Source organism: Silene latifolia, chromosome 11, assembly GCF_048544455.1.
Source record: "Silene latifolia isolate original U9 population chromosome 11, ASM4854445v1, whole genome shotgun sequence".
Classification (NCBI taxonomy): Eukaryota; Viridiplantae; Streptophyta; class Magnoliopsida; order Caryophyllales; family Caryophyllaceae; genus Silene; species Silene latifolia.
Window position 1 is genome coordinate 175,751,098 of NC_133536.1, and position 26,443 is coordinate 175,777,540.

A 26,443-nucleotide genomic window follows, 5' to 3' on the forward strand; every position below is an offset into this window, starting at 1 on the left:
ATTAGCATATACGATATCTCCTTTGAACCCAGGGCAGCGATTAAATCGCAGGCCATAGAAGACTTTGTGGCTGACTTTAGCCCTAACCTGGAACCGGACCTGATAAAAGAGGTCAACCAACTAGAAAATAAAACCCCAGACCAAGAATGGATCATATTCATAGATGGGGCATCCAACGCCAGGGGGACAAGGTTAGGATTAGTGCTCAAATCACCACAGGGAGATATGATAGCATAGGCTGTAAGCTGTGAGTTCAAAGCTACAAATAACGAAGCAGGATATGAAGCCCTGATAGCAGGCTTAAAGGTATGTCTAGACCTCGGTGTTCAAAACCTAAAGGTAAAAACTGATTCACTCCTAATTGCTAATCAAATAAAGGGAATTTATACGGCTAAGGATGCAAAAAGGATTTCGTATTTAGAATATGCAAAAAACCTTACTGCTAAATTTGCTTTATTTGACATAGATCAAAGATCAAGAGACCTGAACACCCAGGCTGATGCTTTGGCTAGCCTAGGTTCAAATTTTACCCCTACAGTCTTCGACAAAATACCAATTGTTCATTTATTAGAGCCAGCCATTAGCAAACCTAAACAAGTCAATCCTATCAATCAGGATAATAACTCTTGGACTAAACCCTATTATGATTGGTTTCTTCAAGGAATACTGCCTCAGGGCAGACATGAGGCAAGGGCCTTTAAAATTAGAGCTTCAACTTATGCTATCATCAATAACACTTTGTTCAAGAGATCGCAGGCTGGACCCTACCTGAGATGCTTTGAGCCTGACGAAGCCAAACTAGTACTTCAAGAAATACACCATGGACACTGTGGCAACCACAAAGGAGGAAAGAACCTGGCAAGTAAAGTTCTCAGGACAGGCTACTACTGGCCTACACTGAGGGTTGACTGCCTGGAATACTCTTCAAAATGCGAAGCCTGCCAAATTCATGCACCAATCATACATCAGCCATCTGAACTCCTCCATTCAATTTCTGCACCCTGGTCGTTCATAAAGTGGGGCATGGATATTGTGGGAAAACTGCCCGTAGCTCCAGGACAAAAATTATTCATGTTGGCTATGACTGGTTACTTCTCCAAATAGATTGAGGCTGACTCTTTTAGGCAAGTAACTGAAAAAGAAGTAATATCCTTCATTAGGACAAACATCATTTGCAGATATGGAGTCCAATCAGAAATAGTATGTGATAATGGAACTCAATTTGTGGGGAAAAGGACCCAAGCATTTTTCCAAGAATGGAATATCAACCTAGTAACGTCAACCCTTGGATATCCAAAAGCCAATGGCCAGGCTGAATCAAGTAATAAGGTAGTCATAAGCTGCCTAAAAAAGAAGCTAAAAAGAAGACGAGACAGATGAGCTGAAGAACTTCCATTAGTACTATGGGCAGACAGGACAACTCCAAAGACATCAACAGGCCAAACACCTTACTCTCTGGTGTACGGCTGTGAAGCTGTCATTCCCACAGAAGTACGAGTACCAACATCTAGATACAGCCTGAATAACGTTGAGGCAAATAGAGACCTAATTCAAGATAACCTGGTTCTAACAGAAGAATTAAGAGACGCTGCCAAGATCAGGATGGCATCATACCAACAAGCAGTTGCCAGGACTTACAACAAAAACGTCAAGATCAGAGTCTTTAAAGAAGGAGACCTCGTTTTACGAAAGGTTATTCCAAATAAAAAAGAAAAATCAGCAGGCAAGCTGGCCCCCACATGGGAAGGCCCTTACCTAATTGACTCAATTGTTGGACAAGGAGCGTACATGCTCCAAACACTAGAAGGAGAGATGATCCCCAGAACCTGGAATGTAACCCATTTAAAATTATTCCATATGTAAAGATCAGATCAGGCCACAATCAGGTATAAATTCAATTACTACTCAACCTGACATGCTACTTGAGAAACTACGTGTTTTACATGCTTTGTATGCAACTCATATCTATATATTCAACTAACCCATTTATTTTACTTCTTGAATCCTGAACAATTATACATGATAAATGATTATATGCATAAATATTCAGGATTGAGGGCTACTCTACTATATATTTCTGAAACAAAATTTTGCACTTGACTGTGCCTGACAAGTTGGTAACCACTACCAGATACAGTAAATGTCAGGACCAATCAGGAATGAAATAATTGCCTGACCTGACTAGGTTTACTGCCACGGATTACAACCGGCTGGATGCAGCAAGACGGGTGCAAGGGTGTTCTCTCCCAACCACTTAGTCTAAATTCCCCCTTGACAAGCCGAATACTAAGCCCTCCAGTTAGGTAGGGGACATAAGCCCTCCTGACAGGCCGGTTTTCCCACCCCTTCAACCATTATAGCAAAAAACTATACTTGGTTGAATTACTTATGAAATAATAAGATCAAACAAAAATGATGTGCAGGATGTCTAAATAGGCCCAACATGATGAAACTCACAGACCCAAGCAAAGTCAAAAGCAAAATCAGCCAAAAAAGGCAACCATGCCTACATTAATAAAGCCCTTACCTCCTGGGGCAAGGGCATCAAAACATTCATAAAGGCCAGGGATAGTCTCCCAGACCTGGACAAAGACAGAAAAAGAAAAAATTGTTCGCCCAGGGACATCCCCCCTAGATGGGCCAAATACCAACTAAATCAAATTGCTGCTTCTCCTTAAAACAGTACCATCACTCGCACTCTTAGTCGGATCAGCATCAACATCCTGCTCGCCTAGAGAGTCGACCTCTTGTTCATTTACCATGTTATGCAGGTCAGGATACTTTGAAGCAGCAAAAGCCATCTCAGCTTCAGGGTTCCACTTCGCCCTGGCCTCGACAGGCTCTGACATAGCAGCATCCCTCCCCTTAATATAGAAATAGAGGGAAGCATCATCTAGCTTGAACTCCAGGTCATCCCTCTCCTGGGTGAGCGCCTCATTCCTGTCCAAAGCTTCCTGCAAAAGCCGTTTACTTGAAACTGCCTCAGCCTTAGCAGCATCTCTCTCGGCCTGCGCCCTCACCAAGTTTGTAGCTTTAGCAGCCAGGTCAGCTCGTGCAAAATCCAGCTCAGACTTCAGCCTATCATAATCTGATCTCATCAGATCAATCCTGGCTACCAAAGAAGTAGCCTGATAGGCGTTATGGAGACAGGTCGCAGTACCCTGACCAAAAATAGGAAGAAGAATATGAGTAATATACCCCAATAATAAAAACTACCCAAACAAAATACACATAAAAATTGTTCCAGCCTACCTCCCTTACAAAGAAGAACAACACCCGCCAAAAGGTCGATCAATGATCCACCAAGCAACCGCCCGAGTAGCAGTTTCAACAGGGTCAAGGGTGAGCATGACATCTGATCTGGAAGCAGCATAATCCCTGATTTTCACCCTGACAGCCTCCATATTGTCCACCCTGGCCTTCACTTCCCTGACTGGGGCAGAAATGTCACCATTTTCAATTTTCCTTTTTTGGGTTGCTGAACTTGTTTCAGTAGGGGCAGCAGGTACATCAGTGACCTTGGGAGCATCAGGCTGCTCAGTCAAATCTATAAGAGGTTCAGCATCCCCGCTTCCCTGGGAACCTTCCTCCTTGATCTTAGCCAGCCTGGCTGAAAGGTCAGCTATACAAAACCTGGCAAGGCGAGTAGATGACCTAGTGGCTACAACACGAAACACTATTTTAGCAATATAAACTAAACATCACCAGGAAGCCAAAGTAAGAAGAAAAAAAGAAGTCAAGATAGACTTACTGCCTAAGGTAGTGGCACTTACAGCCCCAGAAGGTTTAGCCGCCCTGGTGGCACCATCAGCCTTCAAATAGCGAGGGAGATGGCCAACCCCACAACAGAGAGGCCAATACCTCTCCAAAGGAGGAATTGTAAGGAAAGCAGAAATATTGGCAGTAGGATACTCAGTTTCAGTAACCAAGTCATCAACTGCGCGCATAAAAGGTATACTTCAATATGAATTTCATTTCGTTTTTTTACTAACAAGTAAAACATGCAGGACAAAAGAAAGAAACTCACCAGCAATACAAGCTTCGTAATTTAAATACGCCAGGTCTGGACCCACAGAATTGGTCCTGGCAAACATGTACCCAGCAGCCCAGCCCTTATCATGGCCGCTATCTATATTGCTTAAAAGAGGAGTAGTAGAAGCCCTGACCTTAAAACTTATACGTCCAGGACTATTGGTTTTGACAGCATAACAAGCCTTCAGATCAGCAAGGGAAAAGGAGATATTGTGCTTTTTACTGAGATAATCAATGGAACACACAACCTTTCACACCATAGGCATGAGCTGATAAGATGGAACGCCAATCTCCTTAATAACCTCAACCATAAGAGGAGAAAAAGGAAGCTTACAACCTGCCCTGAAAGCCCAGTCATGAATGTAGAACCAACCAGGACAAGCCCAGTCGGCCCTGATAGGAGAATTCTCAGGGATCCAGACTTCAGCATCAGCAGGGATGGTGCCCTTATCCTTCAACACCTTCTGAAACTCAGGCTTAAAACGATTTGCAAGAGACTGATCATCCTTCAAAGCCTTCGTAGGCTTGAACTGGAAATTACCATGAAAAATTGAGATCATCTCCAATGGAGAATCACCCGGCCTATCAATCGTGGAAGGTTGAGCAGCGGAAGAAATAGGCAAATTCTCAGAATAATTTTCTTCAGGATTCTGAGAGGGAGGGGTTACAGGAGCCGCTGCCCTGGTAGACTTCTTTTTTGCGGCCATATTTGAGAAATTATGAAAATTAATTGAAGATTGAAGAACTGGGAATTAAGGAATTTAGAGAGAAAGATTATTAAGAGAGAAATAAGAAAGATTATTTTGGTGGAGTTCAACTCAATGAAGCAAGCAGGTATTTATAGTGGAGTAAATTAGGGTTTCAACCGCATGAAAATGGATAATCATTAAGGAAGTTGCAGTAAAAGTCACACGCGTCATAAACTGCAGTAAGTAGCCATTACAGGAACTGACTAGGCATAACTTAACCGTTGGGTAATTTTTCCAAGATTAAGGTTGTCTCCTCATTTCCGTCCTGATACACTGAAAATAAGGAGATAAGGGGCAATTGTTAGGCCTGGAAATCCGCAAACCTCCCTGATCAGTATCTCATCTAAACCTGACTACCAGGCTGTCAGGACGTAAGGCTATCAGGACACAAGAATATAGGCGCCAGGCCATGGAGAGGACAATGGTCAAAATATCAGGACGATATTAGATCACGATTTCACGTTATAAAAAGAATATACACGCAGCATTGAATGGGAAGATCTCGCAGTAAATGCAGTAATTAAGGGAATAATATTGTCCATTATTATGGGCAATTAAGAAGAATAATCTGCATTAATTCCAGCATCAGGCAGCCGTTCAGCTAGAGCTTATATAAGAAGCATTTGGGAAACACTTTGGAGATCATCATCAACACAAGAAAAAGCATACATCTACGCATACAATACTTAGAGAAATATTACAAATATTTTCATTATCATACTTTTACTCTCCCAATTACATAGTAAAATCCTCTCCTGGCTTGGTGCCCGTGGTTTTTTCCCATTCAAGGGTTTTCCACGTACAAAATTCTTTGTTTTGTTGTTGTTATTTTTATTATATTTACAGCACTATATCTGACCCTGACGACCTTACTAATGGGCCATACAGAGTTAGTTAACCCCATTAGAATCTACCTTGACCTGATTTCACCTTGCGCAAAATCCACACAAAACAGTCAACCAGAAGATACCTAAAATAGAGAGTCTATTTAACAGATGACATGGATAAGACTCGCATATTACATGAATCAAACTGCCATGATAGGGATGTCATTTTGTGAGCTAATGCATTAGTCTAGAAAAACTCCTAATACTCCACCATATATATGTTTGTAACTCACAAAGCTATCTCTCAAGAAGATAGATGTATTTCTGAGAGATAGAGTGGGAGTAGATTGGATCGTCACAAACATGTCTTATAGTGTTACTTTGTGAAAGTAATGGAACTATAATCTATAAAGATAGAGTGGGAGTATAGTTCAGTGGGAGTTTAGCACACATGTCTTACTGGTTAAAATATTGCTTTGTGAAAGTGATAGTATTATGATCTTGTTACATACGAGCCATAGCATTACAATCCGAAAATATTGTTATTCAGAGTAGATTTACTTTAAAGCGAGGGTCTCTTTAAAGGTAAATAGAGCTTTAGAGTACTTAAAGCATACGATTGACATGAAGATGTTGATCAAGATAAATTATTTTAGGAATCGACACATTTCATCTTGATGGAGGCTAGAAAATGATATTAAAAATACGCTTTTCTAAAATGGGAATTTAGAGAAATATGTGTTTGGAGCATAAAACCTTAGATAAAGATCTAAGAATCCTAACATCTTATGCGTAGCTTTCTTAAGTGATCCTAGAATGGTCTTAAGTAAGCATTAAAGGATTATACTTTTCATTCATGTGATAATAGTGAATGGTTTCATTCACATGATTGAAGAATCATGATTATACATGAAGTTAAGTGGGAGCTAGAATTGTTTCTCCATGTCTTATATGTTGATGACATATTACTTATTGGGAATAATGTACCAATGCTCTCTTCTGTCGAGAGTAATTAGGAGACTAGGAAAAGGTGCAATATACCTAATATTACCGAATCTATATGAGAGTATATTGGCATAGAGTTGAGAGTCTTATGAGGATGAGATCTTTCGTATCTGTTGTACATCAACAAGGTTGATTGGGTTATTCATATTGATGGAAGTAGAATTACTATAATGGAGTCATAGTCGTTCCACTACAAAGAAAAGGTTCCATAGCGACGGAAAACTCCGTCGCAAATATGTCAATCCCTAATTTGATCAATGCTATCGCGCAATGCATCCTCTACCATATCCCTATAAGGATTGTCAGAGGGCATTGCCATTTCCTCTTCCTCAACGGGGAATTTCTCTCCGTGACACACCCAATCATAATAGTTGTCACAAAAACCCTTTAGACCAAGGTGTTTTCGTACTTCTTGTTCAACTAAAAACTTTTTATTTTTGCACTTACTACATGGACACCTAATTTCTTTATTTCTAATGAATTCGTCTTGTTGCTTAACATAATCAATGAATTTATTAACCCCTATTACGAATTCCTTCCTTAATTTTTTATTGGAATCCAACCTTTCATACATCCAGTTTCGTTCTAATCTCTTCATTGCAAATCTACATATATATTAGTAAATAAAAATTATTAATAAAAATGGTAAAAGCATTCATAAACTTATCTTTGAATTTTTCATACAACAACAACAACAACAACAACAACAACAACAACAACAACAACCACCACAACCACAACCTGCAAAAAAAATACTTTCAGTATTGGGGTCCTTATCTCTCCAACCTAAACCCATCTTTGAATCTTTCATACCATTAGTAAATATCCAATTTTTTTTCTTGATTGTAATGAGACAAAAATTCGGCAGCACTTCCTTACAATTCTCCAAATACATTATTTGGAATGAATTCTCACTCTACATATGTATTCGGAGAACATTAAAGGAAATGTCAACCAAATTTTGTCTCATAACAATCAAGAAAAAAATTGAGTATTTACCACCTAAATGGCATAAAAGATTCAAAGACAGTCCCAAAACGGGGACTATTCAGGAATTACACCTAATGTGTAATCCCTGAACGGGTACTAGGTCAAAAATATATTAATAATCACAACAAAAGCATAAGATGAATTAATATTTGTAAAAAAAATATACATGATACAAATGTACACAACTTATCAAAACAAACTTAATGATTACTAATTAATCTTATAAAACTAAGCAAAAGTAGAGTAAGCATCCTTAAATTAGTTTAAAAATCATAAATTGTCTTTTAATTAAACTAAATCATTTTAATAATCCTAAACTTAATTAAATTAAGCATTATAAAATCTATTTAAACATCCTAAATTGGCTTTTAACTAAATTAAACTACCCTAATAATCCTAAACATTCTAAATTAGATATTAATTAAACTAATTTATTTTACCAATCCTAAACTTAATTAAACTAAGTATTATAAAATTGATTTAAACATCCTAAATTAGCTTTTAACTAAATTTCACTATCCTAATAATACTAAACATCCTAAATTGGCTTTCAACTAAACTAAACGATCCTAATAATACTAAACATCCTAAATTGGCTTTCAACTAAACTAAACAATCCTAATAATACTAAGCATCCTAAACTAATCATAATTAATTTAAACAATAACCATAAACCCTAATTAATCAAAATAGTAAAATAAATTAAACAAACCTTAAATTAATTAGGAGATGGAGACAAGGGAGAAGAGCGGCGGCGGCGGGAGCAAACGGCGGCGGCGAGGGAGAAAGGCGGCAGAAAAAAGGGAAAGGGGAAAGGAAAAAGGGAAAGGGTAAAGGAGAAGAAAGGGGAAAAGGGAAAGGAGAAATAGGAGGAGTGATTTGGGGAGTAGGGTGGTGGTGGGAGTGGTGGTGGTGATATTGAGGGAGACAGAGTTTTGGGTGATTTGGGGTAAATAATTGAAGAGTGATAATGAAGGGGGAGGAAGACGCTGCTGTCCGTATAAAGAAAGCATGCGACAGACTTTCCGTCGCAAAAATAAAATAATAATAAATCCTGCAACGGAATTTCCGTCGCAGACTTTAAATAATATTATTTTTCCAGCGTGTTAAGAGGTGTACAGCTGGACACTTTAAAATTTCTGCGACGAAAATTCCGTCACACAAAAAATATTATTTTAATATGGCGACGGAATTTCCCTCGCAGAATTTATTATTATTTTATTATCGCGACGGAATTTCCGTTGCAGACCTTCCCGCCATGTCAGAAAATTTGGCGGTCTGGGAAAATAGACTGCAACGAAAAGTCCGTCGCAAGTCCGTCGCAAGTCCGTCGCAGTGTCCGTCGCAGGTTTAAATTTGCTACGGATTAATATTCCGTCGCAGTGTGTCCGTCGCATCGAAACGTTTTTTTGTAGTGTTCACTGAACCTATTAAGTTGTTGATTACATGAAATCGATTTCTAATGTTTCCGCCATTAGAATGATCATGTATGCAAACAGACGCACATGCCATGATGTATCATATTGATGTGGGTGATGTCGTCACTCATCCAATCAAACACATTTATAATACTCAACGTACAACTAGTTAGCGGTAAGTCGAGGTCGATCCATGGGACGGTGTGCTTTGGGTTCTAAGTCTATCTATCTCAATTTATGCTAGTGTCACAATTTGTTTGGGTTTGTAGTTGTATTCTAAACTAATGAGAGTAACAAAGTAAAGCAAACAATGAACTAGGAAATGTAAACAAATGACTAAAAGTACTAGGATGTCATGGGTTCATAAGGGATTCATGGTGGTGATCATACAAACATGTTTATAAAGTTGCAAGCAATTAATGTTGTGGAGAAACCGAGTTGGTTTATGTCTTACGATTCATAGGAAGAGTTGGGTCCCGGAGCCGATTCGATTAGATTGTACAACACCTACAAGTCGACTTACTTTCCTCCTATTCAACTTCTATGCATGGTCTAACAAGACTCGAGTTGGTTTATATCTTACAAGTCAAGTTGAGTAGATAAGAGATGGTAAAAATGCAAGGATTCGTAGGCTTAGCATTTCATCAAACATAACATGTGCATAAAGTTGACATCACAATAAGCAAGCAATTTGATTATGAAAACATATTAGATTCAGCATTAATCAATCCCATGTTTGTTTCCCCTAATTACCCACTAATCCTAGTTTAGTAACTACTCACTCATTATCATGGAGAATATGTCATTAATGGTGTCAAACATAACAACAACTGTAAACATGATAAGAGAATGAGGAAATAAACAATAAAGAGTAAAGGGTAAAAGAATTATACCAAACTTGAGATGATTCCAAATAATAAAGCAAAGAATAATAGAAGAAACTTGATTGATTGATGAAGGGTTGTCAATCCTCCAATAATAACCCAATAATCTTCAATTACCCAATAATAATAAAATAGAACAATAATTAAGGAAAGATTAATGTGTAATTTTGTGGAAAGATTGAGATTAATCTATTCTAATCTACTCCTAATCTAATCTAAGAAAGCTTGATTTAATCTAAGGAAACTTGATACTCTAAAAGCTTGATGATAGGATCCCCTTTGATTATTTACAAGTGGGGTATTTATAGTAGGGATTCATTAGGTTAACTAAGGCTAAATTAGTAATTACACTTTTGAGTTTTAAGTAGGGAAACGCCGGTATTTTTCGAAGGATGGGCATCTTTCACGGAGCTTGAAGAAACGAAAGTTTGCTGTAAGGGAATCCAGACGTCCGAGGGGGAAGACGGGCGGATTGTTGAGGTGGTGCCCGGGCGTTTTCATGGGAATCCGCTCGGATTCTCTGAAGGAATCCGGGCGTCTTGATGCTGGGACGCACGGGTTGTCACTGCAAAACGGGCGGGTTCATGGGAATCCGTTCGTCTTCTTTGACAGCGTCTTACTTCTTCACTTCCCTTTTATTTTTATGGGATTGGTCTTTAGTTCTTGCTTCCTCTTCATACTAGTCCATCAAACATCGTCAAATAGCCTCCGAATATGCACGAAAAACGGGAATTTCCGCCGTAGTGTCTCCTTTTCTACAAAACATATGAAATGCGATAGAAAAGCAAATAGGAAGGTTTTGACGGATAAAATGGCCATAGAATGTTATAATAGTATGCAAAATAGGCTCAATTAGGGGACTAAATGTGCGCAAATAATGTTCATATCAAATATCCCCAAACCGAACCTTTACTCGTCCCGAGTAAAGAGGTGATAAAAACTAGACCTTTATTTAAACTAACCTACTATTATAGCCGATATGAGACAATTAGCGGGTCTCACTCCGCCCCTTCAACTCACAACAAGACAACCATGAGGTAGGATGTCTTCTTGCAAGGCAAGGTGGGTCTTGTCAAAATGGCGACACATCCAAACATTAAGCACACAAAATCAAATAATGAATGCATCTACAAAAGGAATAGCCACTTCCTCATCAAGTGGCGGAGGCAACTAAAAGAGAACAAATTTAAGAGCATATTATCCGTCACAAATACTAGTTCAACAAATTACAAACGCTAAGAGGATGGCACTAAATCACCTCCAAATGGTGTTAAACTAGACTAACTTCATCCTCAATTTCCAAATGCTTTCGTCAAGAGCGATCGGATGGTTATGGAATGATGATCCCCATGATGCTAGTAGCATATGACATGACAAGTCTCGAGTTCTCAACAAAAGTAAAGGTCATGGATCGTCCCAAGCTCGACAAAGTGGCTTGACAAAAAGGCTTTTTGGGAATGAAATGCTCAAATCTTTAAAAACAAAAGGGTGGATATGACTAGTATTCAAAATTTGACCTCATTCAACTTTCACATTTCAAAAATTAGAGATGGGGGTTGTCCCTTCCGTGCTAATGTCCTTAGCTTTCGCCAATCGCTTATTAGGCAACCGGTTAACCTCTAGACAATAGCTTTTCGGGGTGATAGTCACTCTGTCTCTGGGCGGTCGAATTCACAACCGTGTGGGGGCCCAATTCAATGTATCCCTCTCCAAAGCACATCGAAGTGGTACGCCTCCATCAAAATAACTAAAATTCTCAACATTTCAACATTTCATAACATTTGAGGTTTCCTTGGCAATAAAACGTTTCCACATACAAAATCTTTGAAATGAGCACTTCAAACTTATTGATAGAAAGTATTTTTGGGTTGCCATACCACCAGGTCAATCAATGTCACCTAGACAAGTTAACCAAGTCCACATCGCATCACGGGGTTGGAATAGGTGACTCACATGCAAACCCTTGACTAGGCTTTGGGTCATGGGTCGAAAGACACTAGTATGACACAATCTAGGGTGTTTTAGACCATTCTAGTAGGCGAAGTCTTAAGTTGAAAAAGTATTTGTACTGGCTTAGTTGCTCTTGTCAAAGTTCCCAATTAGGCATTTTTCAAAATATTTCATCTAAATGCAACTATATGCCATGATGCAACTATTATATACATCCTAATGCAAGTGATTCTTCCAACTAATATGACATATAAACTAAATGCAAGTCCTAAGTTCACATTGTTATACCGCATCAATCAAAATAAAGCCATATAGTCATTAACATAAATAGAAAAAGGAGATTGGAAAGATCATACCATGCGGCCTTCATGATCCTCATGTCTCGGATGTGACGTAGTCAATCAATGTGAAAAAGGATAGAATAAACACAATATATACAACAATATATACAAGACTACACTACAAAGGAAATGAACTTGCTTTTTTTGAATTTTTCAATTTTTCAAATTTTTATGGTTTTTGTTTTTATGAAATTAAAAGACAAATTTTTGTGATTTTTTTTTTTTTTTGAAATTTTTCAATTTTTATGTTTTTTTTTTGGAATATGAATAAAAATTCCCATCCCCCACTTTATTTTGGACATTGTCCTCAATGTACAAGTAGGAGTAGGAATAAAAAGGAAATACATGTTTTTGGATTTTTGATTTTATGGAAATTGAAGTGCAAATGCAATGATATGATATGAATGAATGCATGTTCTAACTAAATGCAATTTTATATGACATATATAACAAATGAATGCAATCTAAACTATACTATATGATGCATGATTTCTATTCAGCTATGGTCACCTATGATCAAACCTCCCCAAACCGATTTAAACACTATTTCTAGTATGGAAAAGGAATAGGTTTTGTCATTAGTGATTATGCATGAATTCTAGTCTATATGCAACTATTTACATGAATCATGTGAGATACATAAAATGCAACTATACTATATGAACTAAGTAATGCAATTGAAGTATGATACAAATGCATGTGAGAACTACACTAAATGCAATGTATATACAAAAGAGTGAGGGAGAGATGGGTATCATACAAATGGAGGTGGTTAAGTAGGCCTTTTTCACTCGTCATCCTCGTCTTGATCATAGCCATACCGATGAGAACTCCCGGCTTGGTCATACCTGCTTGCTTGGCCTCAATACCCTCCTTGGTCAAATTCTCCTCCTTGACCCGAGTATCCTCCACCTTGGCGATCCCAAGCTTGGCTCCCTTGATTAGGGAACAAGAGTTCCGGTTGGGCCCATTTGGGCAAAGGGCCATTAGGGTCAACATACCCTTGTTGAGCCATGTTATAGTATTGGGGATAAAGGGCCAAGTAGTTGTCGACCCTCCCTTCATGTACCCCGATGTCCACTCTATTCATAAGTGCCATCAAATCATTAATACCCGGGGTATTGGGGATTTCCGGCTCAAATTTGGTACGAGGGATAGGGTATGGTGGAATAGGCACAAAGGAAGGTGGGCGAATAGGCCTCGCCGGTCCTCCACAAGGTATTTGGCGGGGTGGCTCTTCCTTTTGAAGGGGATTGTCAAGAATTTGGATATCAAGGAGGTAGCTTGTGGGGGCGAGTATGGGCTCAATCTTGGGTCAATGCCCGGTATCTTCCAACCTTCTAGGATGATTGGAGTACCTCCTTTGGTGTACCACTCTACACTCCCATCTTGAGTGTAATTGCACCACCGGTGATGAGTGAAGATGGTGTGCTCATCAATCAAAGTCCTCCCCTCAAGAGGAGTATAGGTCCCTTGGGCATTAAACCCGGGGCAAAGATAGTTGGCCAAAATAGTAATTAGACCTCCCATTACGAAGGTCTTGAGTTGGGTGGTCCCTTGAGCAAAATCATTGAACCTTGTAAGTATCTCAAGTGGCGTATTGAAGTTATAACGCCTCGTCCCTCGAACATTCAAATAGGACTCAAGAAAGGTTAAATCAATGAGAGTACACCTATCTTGTTCGTACCTCCCATTGATGGTACCGGCCACAAAGCGCTCGGTGAACCGAATCACCGGATGTTGGATGGCGAAGGTATAGCATTGCTTTAAACCGGTAAAATTCCTCCCGGAAATAGCCCTCCAAAGTTGGTCCACATCGAAATTATCGGGTTTTTCGGTAAAGTTGGTGGGCACATCAAGATCGAAAATGTAGGCAAATTCATCAAGTGAAAGATGATGGTCTAGGTTGCACAACCTAAACTCCATGCCCACATTGGTCCTAGTGTTTGTTACAATGTGAAGGCTACTCAAAAATTCAAGCGTGAGACTAAGGTATGTCTCCTCATGGGCATGGAAAAGTTTTCCAAGCCCAAGGCCATCAAAGAACATCTCGGTAGGGTACCTTATCTTAAGGATTTCCAACACCCTAGTATTCTACGAATTGAGTGGGTTCGTAGTTCTTACCTAGAAATTTGACAAAGTTCTTGCGGTGGTCATCGGATTCAAAAAGCACCTCTTGGAAGTACTCAAGTTGTTCGATCCCTCCTCTCACTAAGGGACGAACGCTTCTTTGTGGCACTATCTCTCGCGGAGTTGAGGAGGATGATCCCTTGCACTTTCTTCCGGTAGATTCAACCAACTTCTTGGCCTTGCCTTTGAGGTTCATCATTTTGGAGTTGAGGAAATGGGGGTTGGTTGGCTTTTGATGTGAGGGGAGTGTTTTTGAGGAAGGAGATGAGTGTTTTAGGGTTTGATAAGGTTAGGAAATGAGGGAGGAAAGGGGGTGATTTTATAGAAGAAGGGGGAATCCGGGCAGATAAGGGTGGGGCCTGCCCGGTTTATCCGAGAAAAAGAGGACAATCCGAGCGTCTTAGCTGCGGGACAGGCGTCACGTGCTTTTAGAAGACGGGCGTCTTCTCACAAATCCGGCCGGATTCTAATGCACGGATTCTGCTAAGCTGAGAGCAGGAAGAAGACGGGCGTCTTCTCAGTTAGGATGGGCGTCTTGCTCGGGACGGGCGGATTTTCAAAAATCCGCTCTGTTTTCCTGGCAGCTCAAAATCTCGCTTAAGATGACATTTAGGACGGGCGTCCCGTGAAGAATACGGACGTCTTTACTCAAGTCGGGCGTCTTGTGTTGAAACCGCCCGTGTTCTGAGACAGCGTCAACCAGTTATGCGACGGGGGTCCCGGACGGGGGTCCCGGACGGGCGTCCAGGCTTCGGGACGGGCGTCTTCTGCTTCCTTTCTTCTTTTTCTTTCTTTTCCTTTCAATATCGTATCCTTTCACTGATTTGCTATTCCTCCTCATCCTTTTCTACAATGTGCTCAATAAAAATGTAAGATGACTCTCTCTCTCTCATCACTCTCGTGCAAGAAATCAAATGCAAATACAATAATGTACAATTTTATACAAAGTAAAAGGGTCTAAGAAATATCATACAAATGGTGGTTTGAGATAGGACTCCACCAAACTAGTCTAAATTGTAGTTCTTATCCATAGAGCTCAAGGCTTTTAATAAGAGATCAAAAGCTTGTGAACAAGCTCCAAATAGGCACAAGTATGGGTTGATCCATTTGAACATGAAATTTGGCCAAGGAAGCTTGTAAAATGTTCTTTTTCTTTTTGCTTTGTCCTTGGCACTAGAGCTTTCCCAATGTTGCCAATGAACAAGCCCATGATTCTTGTCAATACTAGGCATGAAGTATGGTTCATATTCGTCTGGAGACTTCCACTTACCACCTTCTCCTTTACTTTTTGTGATGATGATAGCATTTTGATTATTCAATCCTTTCAAGGTATAAGGAGAATTTTCATAACATTGATGATCGAGCTCCTTAGAAGTTGGCATTGTGAATGCCAAATTTCCACAAGTGGCTTCACGTGCAAGTTTCTCTTTGAGCTTTTCCACCAAGTAGCTTTTGTATGATGCTTTGGCCTTTTGAAGAAGGTCCACCATATCCTCTTCAATGATCATTGGCTCCATGATAGGTGTCAAGTGGTCTTCATGAGGAATAGGGGAAGGACGCTCTTCTTCATGATAGGGTATCTCAAATGTCTCAAGGATAGGCTCCTCAAGCAAGGTGATATTATGAGTCCATCCTCTAGGCTCATCATCATTGTTGCTATCTTCATACGAATCATAGATGGGGGCTTCATTTAACTCTTTCTCCAATGTCTCAACATTCACTTCAAAGGACACACCCTCATACTCACAAAGGCTAAGAGTACTTGGCTTACTCAACCTCATGTCTTCCTCATCGAACACAACACTTTCATAGTCACAAGAGCTTAAGGAGATTGGCTTTTCCCACTCTTCATTCTCCATGTCAAAAGTTACTACTTCAAATTCGCATTCATGTTTAATGTCCAAAGAACGGTGGGGAGTGATTAATTGGGATTCTTTCATTTGGGCAATTTCAATCTCCAATTCCTCACCTTGGGCAACAATGCCTTGAAGGACATTATCCCTCTTTTGGCTCTCTTCTAGCATTTGTTTGAAGAAGTTTTGTTGATCTCCCATCATTTGGAGAATCACATTTTGAATGGGTTCATCTTCTTATTGTGGATAAGTGTGAAAGTGGTTGTATTGTGGCAATTGAAACTCATTATGAAGTGGGTATTGGGTGGGTGGTTGTTGTTGACATTGGATGTGGTGATTTTGGTGGGAAACGTTGGGGTAGTGGTTAGGATTTTCATTGTACAAATAGTAAGGTAGGTTTGTGTTGACTTGCTCCTCAAACTCCCCATACCCATAGTCATACTCAAAAGATCCACCACATACTCCATATGTCAAGTCTTGAGCCATCATAGCTAAGACAAGGAAACAACTACAAGCATAGAAACTACACAAAATGGTAAGAACAATCCTTGAGGAACAAGTTCCTCAAGGTAAAAGCACGATTAAAATAGACAAACAAGTAAGAACTTAATCACATAGCACCATCCTCGGCAACGGCGCCATTTTGATGTGGGTGATGTCGTCACTCATCCAATCAAACACATTTATAATTCTCAACATACAACTAGTTAGCGGTAAGTCGAGGTCGATCCATGGGACGGTGTGCTTTGGGTTCTAAGTCTATCTACCTCAATTTATGTTAGTGTCACAATTTGTTTGGGTTTGTAGTTGTATTCTAAACTAATGAGAGTAACAAAGTAAAGCATACAATGAACTAGGAAATGTAAACAAATGACTAAAAGTACTAGGATGTCATGGGTTCATAAGGGATTCATGGTGTTGATCATACAAACATGTTTACAAAGTTGCAAGCAATTAATGTTGTGGAGAAACCGAGTTGGTTTATGTCTTACGATTCATAGGAAGAGTTGGGACCCGGAGCCGAATCGATTAGATTGTACAACACCTACAAGTCGACTTACTTTCCTCCTATTCAACTTCTATGTATGGTCTAACAAGAATCGAGTTGGTTTATATCTTACAAGTCAAGTTGAGTAGATAAGAGATGGTAAAAATGCAAGGATTCATAGGCTTAGCATTTCATCAAACATAACATGTGCATAAAGTTGACATCACAACAAGCAAGCAATTTGATTATGAAAACATATTAGATTAAGCATTAATCAATCCTATGTTTGTTTCCCCTAATTACCCACTAATCCTAGTTTAGTAACTACTCACTCATTATCATGGAGAACATGTCATTAATGGTGTCAAACATAACAGCAAGTGTAAACATGATAAGAGAATGAGGAAATAAACAATAAAGAGTAAAGGGTAAAAGAATTATACCAAACTTGAGATGATCCCAAATAATAAAGCAAAGAATAATAGAAGAAACTTGATTGATTGATGAAGGGTTGTCAATCCTCCAATAATAACCCAATAATCTTCAATTACCCAATAATAATAAACTAGAACAATAATTAAGGAAAGATTAATGTGTAATTTTGTGGAAAGATTGAGATTAATCTATTCTAATCTACTCCTAATCTAATCTAAGAAAGCTTGATTTAATCTAAGGAAACTTGATACTCTAAAAACTTGATGATAGGACCCCCTTTGATTATTTACAAGTGGGGTATTTATAATAGGGATTCATTAGGTTAACTATGGCTAAATTAGTAATTACACTTTTGAGTTTTAAGTAGGGAAACGCCGGTATTTTTCGAAGGATGGGCATCTTTCACGGATCTTGAAGAAACGAAAGTTTGCTGTAAGGGAATCCAGGCGTCCGAGGGGGAAGACGGGCGGATTGTTGAGGTGGTGCCCGGGCATTTTCATGGGAATCCGCTCGGATTCTCTGGAGGAATCCGGGCGTCTTGATCTTTGGGACGCACGGCCATCCATCGCAAAACGGGCGGGTTCGTGGGAATCTGCTCGTCTTCTTTGACAGCGTCTTATTTCTTCACTTCCCTTTTATTCTTATGGGATTGGTCTTTAGTTCTTTCTTCCTCTTCATACTAGTCCATCAAACATCGTCAAATTGCCTCCGAATATGCACGAAAAACGGGAATTTCCGCCTTATTGTCTCGTTTTCTACAAAACATATGAAATGCGATAGAAAAGCAAATAGGAAGGTTTTGATGGATAAAATTGCCATATAATGTTATAATAGTATGCAAAATAGGCTCAATTAGGGGACTAAATGTGCGCAAATAATGTTCACATCACATATGCTAAGAGCATAATAAGTCAATGACAAGATAATTCCCATGATATGGCTTGTGAAAGCCTTAAAGAACATCCTTGAGATTCTTGAGAATAATTAAGGATTTGTTCATATGTTTGGATGATATGCTAAGTTATGTGTTGAAGGGTTGCACAAACTTTAGTTTCCAAACCAAAAGGGATTTGTTGAAATCCTAGGATGTCCTATTGACTTAAGAGTAAGAGACTAGAAAAGTGTTTTAGTTTCACGCATTGCAAATTCTACAAAATGAATCTAAGTAAATTGTGATAAAGTGGTCAACGTAGGGATTAAGGGTGAATCCCTCTACAAATGACTTTATCACATGTTATGCGATAACAGTGGGAGCATCTTTCAAGTTAACGAGTCCAATTCTAGTAAGAAGACTAAACAAATACTTCGAGATAAGTTCAAGTTATTTGAAATAACGTTGAATAGAAGGAAATAGCAATTGACAAAGTTGGAATATATGGATATAGGGTATATCCACTTCCTAAGCTTTTATTGCATTTTGACTAGTGTAAAAGGTACACTAAAGATTATAAGATATGAAGTAGTAATAGTGTATTGACTATTCATATGTGATAATCGCATTTATCGTTTGAGTTTTATTAAAACTTACCCATTACTTTGTTAAATCCAAATGGGTTGTAAAGACAAATTGAACCCCATTAAAGTGAACTGGATTGACATGGTATTCGCCCCTAGTTACTTATATGAGGCGACTTCTCGAAGTGACTAGAGTGTGATGTGATTGATGGCAAGTTCAAGTGCCATAGAGTCATACGGGATGACTAGTCGATCACATAGGCAGACTGTATGGGACACTCTGTCGGGCAGTGACCGCTTATAGAGTTCTGGTAATTCATAGAGCCTGGTCATGGCAAGAGCTGCTATAGTGTTCTTATGAGTCAATTCTTTTGACTAAAGACTATTCGCCCACGTTGGCACAAAATTCTGATTAGCTTTGATTTATGCTCTACGACTGTCGTACATGAGGTCAAATGGGTATATTTTGGGTTATGATGAACTGTGGCTGAACAAAGGGAATAGTGCGATAAGATTTGTCCACCCCTTATCAGGGTTGTTTGAAATCTCAAGGCCACTCGAGGAGTAGTGAACTGGAAATGCTTGGCCATGCTCGGAAGGTATCTATGGTAGATAATTCCGGTCAGACAGTTACACTCCAGATCGAGGAAACCACTCAAGATATGATCAAATGTAAGTACGACCTGCGAGACACCTTGCATTGAGTGGAAGATGATGTAATAGGACAAGAGAATTGGTGACGCACACTTGTTAGGACAAGAGGGAGATTGTTCGAGTGAGTGTCCTCAACAATAGTGCGATCAAATGATTTGATTATAAATCTCATAACAAGAATACACAAGGGATGATCATTCATTTAAAATCAACTGATCAACATTTATCGGTAACGGTTGGCTGACTGGAGTTTGACGTTACTGTCATATGATAGTGGTGTTCAGTTGATCTCTTTAGGTCACACCTATAGGATGAAGCCCAAACATAAATATTAATTAATTATATATTGATACAGATTAATTAATCACCTTAATATATTATGTGAGTTAATTATATCTTATTGTAATTGGATTAAATAAGATTTCATTTAGTAATTAAAAGGTTAATTCTCTATATTAATTAAGTTGTTGCATTAGTTTGAGGTAGAGGTAATAAGTTTTTCAAAGTTACAAAAGGTTGTAATTTTAACTAACTAGCAATTGTAGGAGCCATTATATATTGATATAATGGTAGTATACTATTTAAAAGTTGAGTGTATATTATTTTATTGATTGTAATATTTAATTGTTAAATGATTTTATTAATAAATCATTATGTAAGATAATTGAACATATGACTTATAAGCATTTGTGGGACAAATGACAAAAGGCAAAAATGGACCTAAGAGGCTCCATATAGCCGGCCATATAGAGCAAAATATGCTCAATTTTGTTTTTTTCATTTGTGTTGGAATAGAGTGTGCTTGTGACACTTCTATGACACATCTTACATAATTGTTTCCTACACTCTACCTTATCAAACAAGGGAATAAAACAAGAACAAAAGATTCTCTTTTGTTGCTCTTGTTGGCCGGCCATAATGGTCTTTAAATAGACCATTGTGTGTCATTTTTGAGTAAGTTGATCTTTTGGCTCAATTACTATCTTATTTTTCTATCTCTTCACACATGCAAACTCAAAAATACAACTCACATAATTCATCATAATTTACTAGTAGTAGTAATTGATTTTACTAAGGTAGTAATTTATATTAAACGTTTACTACTATTATTATCTAGTTAATAATCTTAGTAGTATTTGGGTTTACATCTTGGGTGAAACTTATTGGAGTGTCTTCTATACTTGGAGTATTAGGAGGATCATCCATCATTTTAAGCTCAAGAACAAATAAGGAAGGTGACCTTATTTGTGCCCAATATTTCGAAACATATAACAATGTAAGGGACATTGTTTTCCTTATTAATCTCTTATTTTGTTATGCATGCACTAGATCTAAATGAACACAACTTAAGAAGTTAATTAGTTCACTATTAGAAGAGTCTAATAATAGGTATATGAACCAAACATAAGTAGCCTCTGCCATTTGTTTGACTTCCTCGAAGGTGGCACATGGGTGCTTGGTGAGATCCTTATACAAATCAGAATCGCGATGCAGTCCCCTTATGAAGGCATTGACTGCTGTTGTAGGGTCGCACCTAGGGATAGATATTTTTTCCACATTGAATCTGGAGAGATAATCCCTGGTGAACTCCTCGAACCTTTGGACGATCCGGTATAGATCGTTGGATAATTTTTCTGGCTTGCGACTGCTTGCGAACTTTTGATTGAAAACGTTCACTAACCCCACGAAGCTGTAAATAGACTTGTTGGGAAGGTTAATGAACCATTGGAGTGCGGCTCCTAACAAGGTGGAACCGAATCCTTTGCACAAGCATGCCTCCTTTTCAGGCCATGTTGCTGCAACCACCATCATTGTCTTTTGGTACTGGTTGATGTGCTCCAGTGGATCCTCTGTTCCATCATACAACGTCATTGTTGGCGTGGTGAACCCCTTTGGCATGCTGACAAGAGAAATGTTGTCCACAAAGGGGGAATCCGCATAGCACTCCGGGGTTGCCACCTTCATGGGACGTGGTAACCCTAGAACCTTGCTGAGTAGGGACCTGATATCCTACAATTCTTGTTCTACATGGCTTCCTACCCCATACCCTGGTTGTGGGGTACTGAGTAGACCCCATATGGATTTGGTGTTCCTCCTGACATGTAAGGAGGGACCATGTAGCTTCCAGGTAATGGTGTTGAGTTCACAATAGGCCTGAACTAGCTGTCCGGAGTATATGGCATATGTGAGCACATCCCGGGATATGCGTATCTTGCTGACTGTTCCCCCGGATTGCTCCCTGGTACCACTGGCGTACTGCTGGTTGTTGGTATGAAATCTGGAGTTAGTGCTCCCAATCCCACAGGATTGAGTACCATAGGGTACGGTTGTGGCATCCTTGGTGGTGGTGGAACCCCTGGTGGTTGGATCGTACCCTGGGTGGCCACCGTTCCTATTGGATATAATTTTTTGGGTGGCATGGTTACCCCTAGCGGCAGTATATCCATATCGAGCCCGGTTACTAGATTTTGCGGCAGTAGCCTCCCTGAGTACTCTCTGGCATTCCCCTGGCCGAGTGTTTACCTTGCCATCTGCTGGGTCGTTCCCAGAGGTGACACTGGATCTATCGTTTCCTGCAAGGACTGGTTGTCCCTTTGTAGCCCTATCACCGCCTGCTGCAAGGATGTCATCCCTTGGAGCAACTGCTGTACCGGATCCGGCTGTGACGCTCCTGGGAGACGGGCTCTTGTCAGGTGTCCTAGTGATCCTGGGCGTTGCGGACTCCCATCCCTATTAGGCTTTGGCACAAGATTGATAACTGATGATTTGCCAGCCTTCCCTGCTCCCATATCTGTGATTTTGGGGGAGTAAGGAGGCTTTGTTGATACTTGGGGCTGAGCCTGGCCTGCAGTCACTCTGCTGGTAGGGGCCGCCATTGTTGGAACACCGGAAGTTGCTGGCGCCGCCCCTAGTACTGGAGTTTGCACTGATGTACTCATCGGATTTAATACGTTCTGATTGGATCCTGACATGACCAACTATAGAGATGTTAGAATATTTCGAAAAGAGGTATTTTAACCAAGATTTAACCACAATGCCCCACGGTGGGCGCCAAATTGTTTTGGTAAGATTTTACCGACTAAAGATTTATGAGTCAATGCGGCTATTCCAATTAAAATACGATATTAAAGACTTAAGCAGATCAGTAGTAAGAACATAACGAGAACGAAAGTAAACAACTAGTACGAGAGAAAAGCAAACGAAAAAGAGAGAGAGAGAGAGAGAGACAAATGACACAAGCAAAATGGTGACGCGGGAAACCCAAAATGTGGGAAAAACCGCGGGGGGAATGGTATCCCACCAATGATCCACTAGTAATAATAGTATTCGAGGATAAACCTAGCTGGAACAATCAGGATGAACAACAGAAAAACTCCAAATGACTAGTACAAATGATACGAATGGTGTATATGATCCTAAGTGTGCTAATTATTGAGTGTTGCAGGTTGGTGAATGATATTTCTTCGAGTGGAGTGAATGAGGAATGAAGAATGCCTTGAATCTGATGTTTGTTGCTCTTTTATAGCCTTTCTTGAGGTGGTTTCACGTGCTCCCTACATATGCTTAACCATATGCTCCACTCCCTACAAAATAGGAAGTGGTTGTTGACTTTGTCAAAGCTTCTGCAAATAACCGCAATGTTCCTGCTGACCATTTAACGTTCCCGCTCGTTGTTTGTTATTTAGTTCAACCGTGGCTTTCGTATTACTTGAATGTCCAGGTTTATCCCCCCTTATTCTTCCTTGCGTCTAGCAGCCTACTGCCTTGTCATTGATCCGCGTGCCATTGTTTTTCCCAATAGCGAGTTGCCACGTCATGATGAAGATGAGAGGGTATTTTAACCCATAAATGGCCCTCAATCCTTTTTAGGAAATCATGGCTTTTTGCCTGTCAGGAGGGCTTTTTGAGTCGGAGAGGTGGTTGCCAGTCAGGAGGGCTTATGGCCATCAGCCTGTCAGGAGGGCTTTTAGACAAGTGGTCTGGTCTTTTTTGCTATCGTACTTGTCTTTTTTGTTTTTTTGTACTGATCTCAGTTTTTTGTATGTTTTTTCTGGGTCAGGCAAGCAGTTGCCAGGTTTTGTGAAGCATTTTTGGGATGTTGTAGGTTGGGTGGAGAGGCCCTCAATCCTGAATATTTGTTTGAGCCTATGTGTAATATAAGTTATGGAAAAAAGGCGTAAAACAAGTTTTCAGGATTTAACATAACAAGGATATAATAGGCAGACATAGTAGAATTTGTACTTAAATAAAGCAGGCGGATATTCAGGCATGATGGCAGTTAGCAGAAAAGACATATCATGTTAAGGTCACGTGGTTTTATTCAGGGATTTTTTGTATAAAATTTCAGCCAGGCAAGAGACAAAGTTAATGGTCTTACCTGATTTGGATTATAGGATATTAGGTTTATACATGGCATAATTTTAGGTAGGAAATGTTCCAAGATCTGGGGATCATTTTTCCGTCCAGGGTTTGTAGTCTGTAGGCTCCCTGTCCTACTATTGAATCAATCAGGTAAGGTCCTTCCCATGTGGGAGCTAGCTTGCCAGCATTTTTGTCTTTGGTATTGGGGAAAACTTTTCACAAGACCAGGTCTCCTTCTTTGAATACCCTGATGTTTACATTTTTTTGTAGCTTCTGGCTACTGTTTTTTGGTAGGAAGCTATCCTGATCTTGGCTGCGTCTCTTAATTCTTCAGCCATGGTCAGGCTATCTTGCAGTAGTGGCCTGTTTTCTTCTATAGTGTTCAGGCTACTTCTGGTGGTTGTTACATGGATTTCTGCTGGGATCACTGCTTCCCAACCATAGACCAGGGAGTAAGGGTTCTGGCCTGTGGATGTCTTGGGTGTGGTCCTGTCAGCTCAGAGGACTAAAGGAAGTTCTTCAGCCCATCTGCCTTTTCTTATTTTTAATTTTTTCTTGAGGCAACTAACTACCACTTTGTTGCTAGATTCTGCCTGACCATTGGCCTTTGAGTAGCCTGGCATGGAGGTTACCAGGTTAATGTTCCATTGTGCACAAAAAGCCATTGTCCTCTTTCCCACGAACTGACTACCATTATCATAGACTATTTCTGAGGGGATGCCATATCTACATATGATGTTACGTTCGATAAATGATATGACATCCTTCTCTTTGACTTGCCTCTATGAGTCTGCGTTTATCAATTTTGAGAAGTAGTCTGTGATGGCTAACAAAAAGACTTTTTTGTCCAGGAGCTTGTGGTAGCTTTCCTAAAATGTCCATTCCCCACTTCATAAACGACCAGGGAGCAGAGATGGAGTGCAGTAGCTCTGATGGTTGGTGGATGAATGGAGAATGGAGTTGGCAGGCTTCGCACTTGGAACTGTAAGCTATGCAATCAGCTCTGAGGGTTGGCCAGAAGTAGCCTGCCCTTAGAACTTTGCTTGCCATGCTTCTGCCACCTTTGTGATTTCCACAGTATCCATCGTGTATGTCCTCAATAACCTGTCTGGCTTCATGAGGTTCCAGGCATCGCAGGTAGGGTCCAGTCTGAGACTTTTTGAACAACATGTTATTTATAATAGTATAGGTGGAAGCTTTGATTCTAAGGGCCCTTGCTTCATGCCTGTCTTTAGGTAGTTTTCCCTATAAGAACCAATCATAGTATGGTTTGGTCCAAGAGTTTGTGTCCTTATTGATGGGGCAAGTTTGGTCGGGCTTTTTAATGGTTGGTTGTAGCAGATGAACAATAGGTTTTTTATCAAATACAGCAGGGCTGAAATTTGATCCCAGGATGGCTAGGGCATCAGCCTGAGTATTCAAGTCTCTTGGTATTTGATCAATGTCAAATGAACTAAACTTTTTGCAAAGGTTTTTGATATACTTCAGATAAAGAATCATTTGGAATCCTTTACAGCATATGTTCCTTTGACTTGATTGGAAATTAAAAGGGAGTCAGTTTTTACCTTGAGATTTTTCACATCAAGTTCTATACAAACCTTGAGTCCAAGTATCAGGGGTTCATAATCGGCTTAATTGTTTGTTGCTTTGAATTCACAACTAATAGCTTGAGCAATTAGGTCTCCCTGTGGTGATTTTAGTACTAATCCTAGGTCTGTTCCTCTCATGTTTGTTGCTCCATCTACATGTAAGGTCCATTCCTGGCCTCATTTATGGGTGTCTAGATGGTTGACCTCTTTTATGAGATCTGATTCTAGGTTGGGACTAAATTCAGCCACAAAGTCTGCTAATGCCCGAGATTTAATTGTTGTCCTAGGTTCAAAGGTTATGTCATAAGTACTTAGTTGCACTGACCATTTTGCCATTCTGCCAGAAAGCTCAAGTTTTCTGAGGATAGATTTGATAGGCAGGTTGGTCCTGACAATTATTGGGTGACTCTCAAAGTAAGGTCTAAGTGTAGTACAAGATATAATTAAAGCAAGCACATATTTTTCAAGTAGTCCATACCTTATTTCTACATCCAGGAGACTTTTACTTACATAGAAGACAGGGAGTTGTTGGCCTTCAACCTCTTTGGTTAGGACTCCGCTCACTGTTGTTTCAGTGACTGATAAGTAAACCGTCAGGGGTTCCCCTTTGTTAGGCTTAGCCAGTGATATGTGCATTTTCTATACACTTTATCGGTGGTTTTGGCACGTGTTTCGATGCATAATTGTTAGCTTAAGGCTACTATTTCTCCCGAAACGGTTTACTTTGCATTTTCTATGATTTTTTGCAGGAACGAGTGGAAGTAAGCTAAATCAAGCCTAA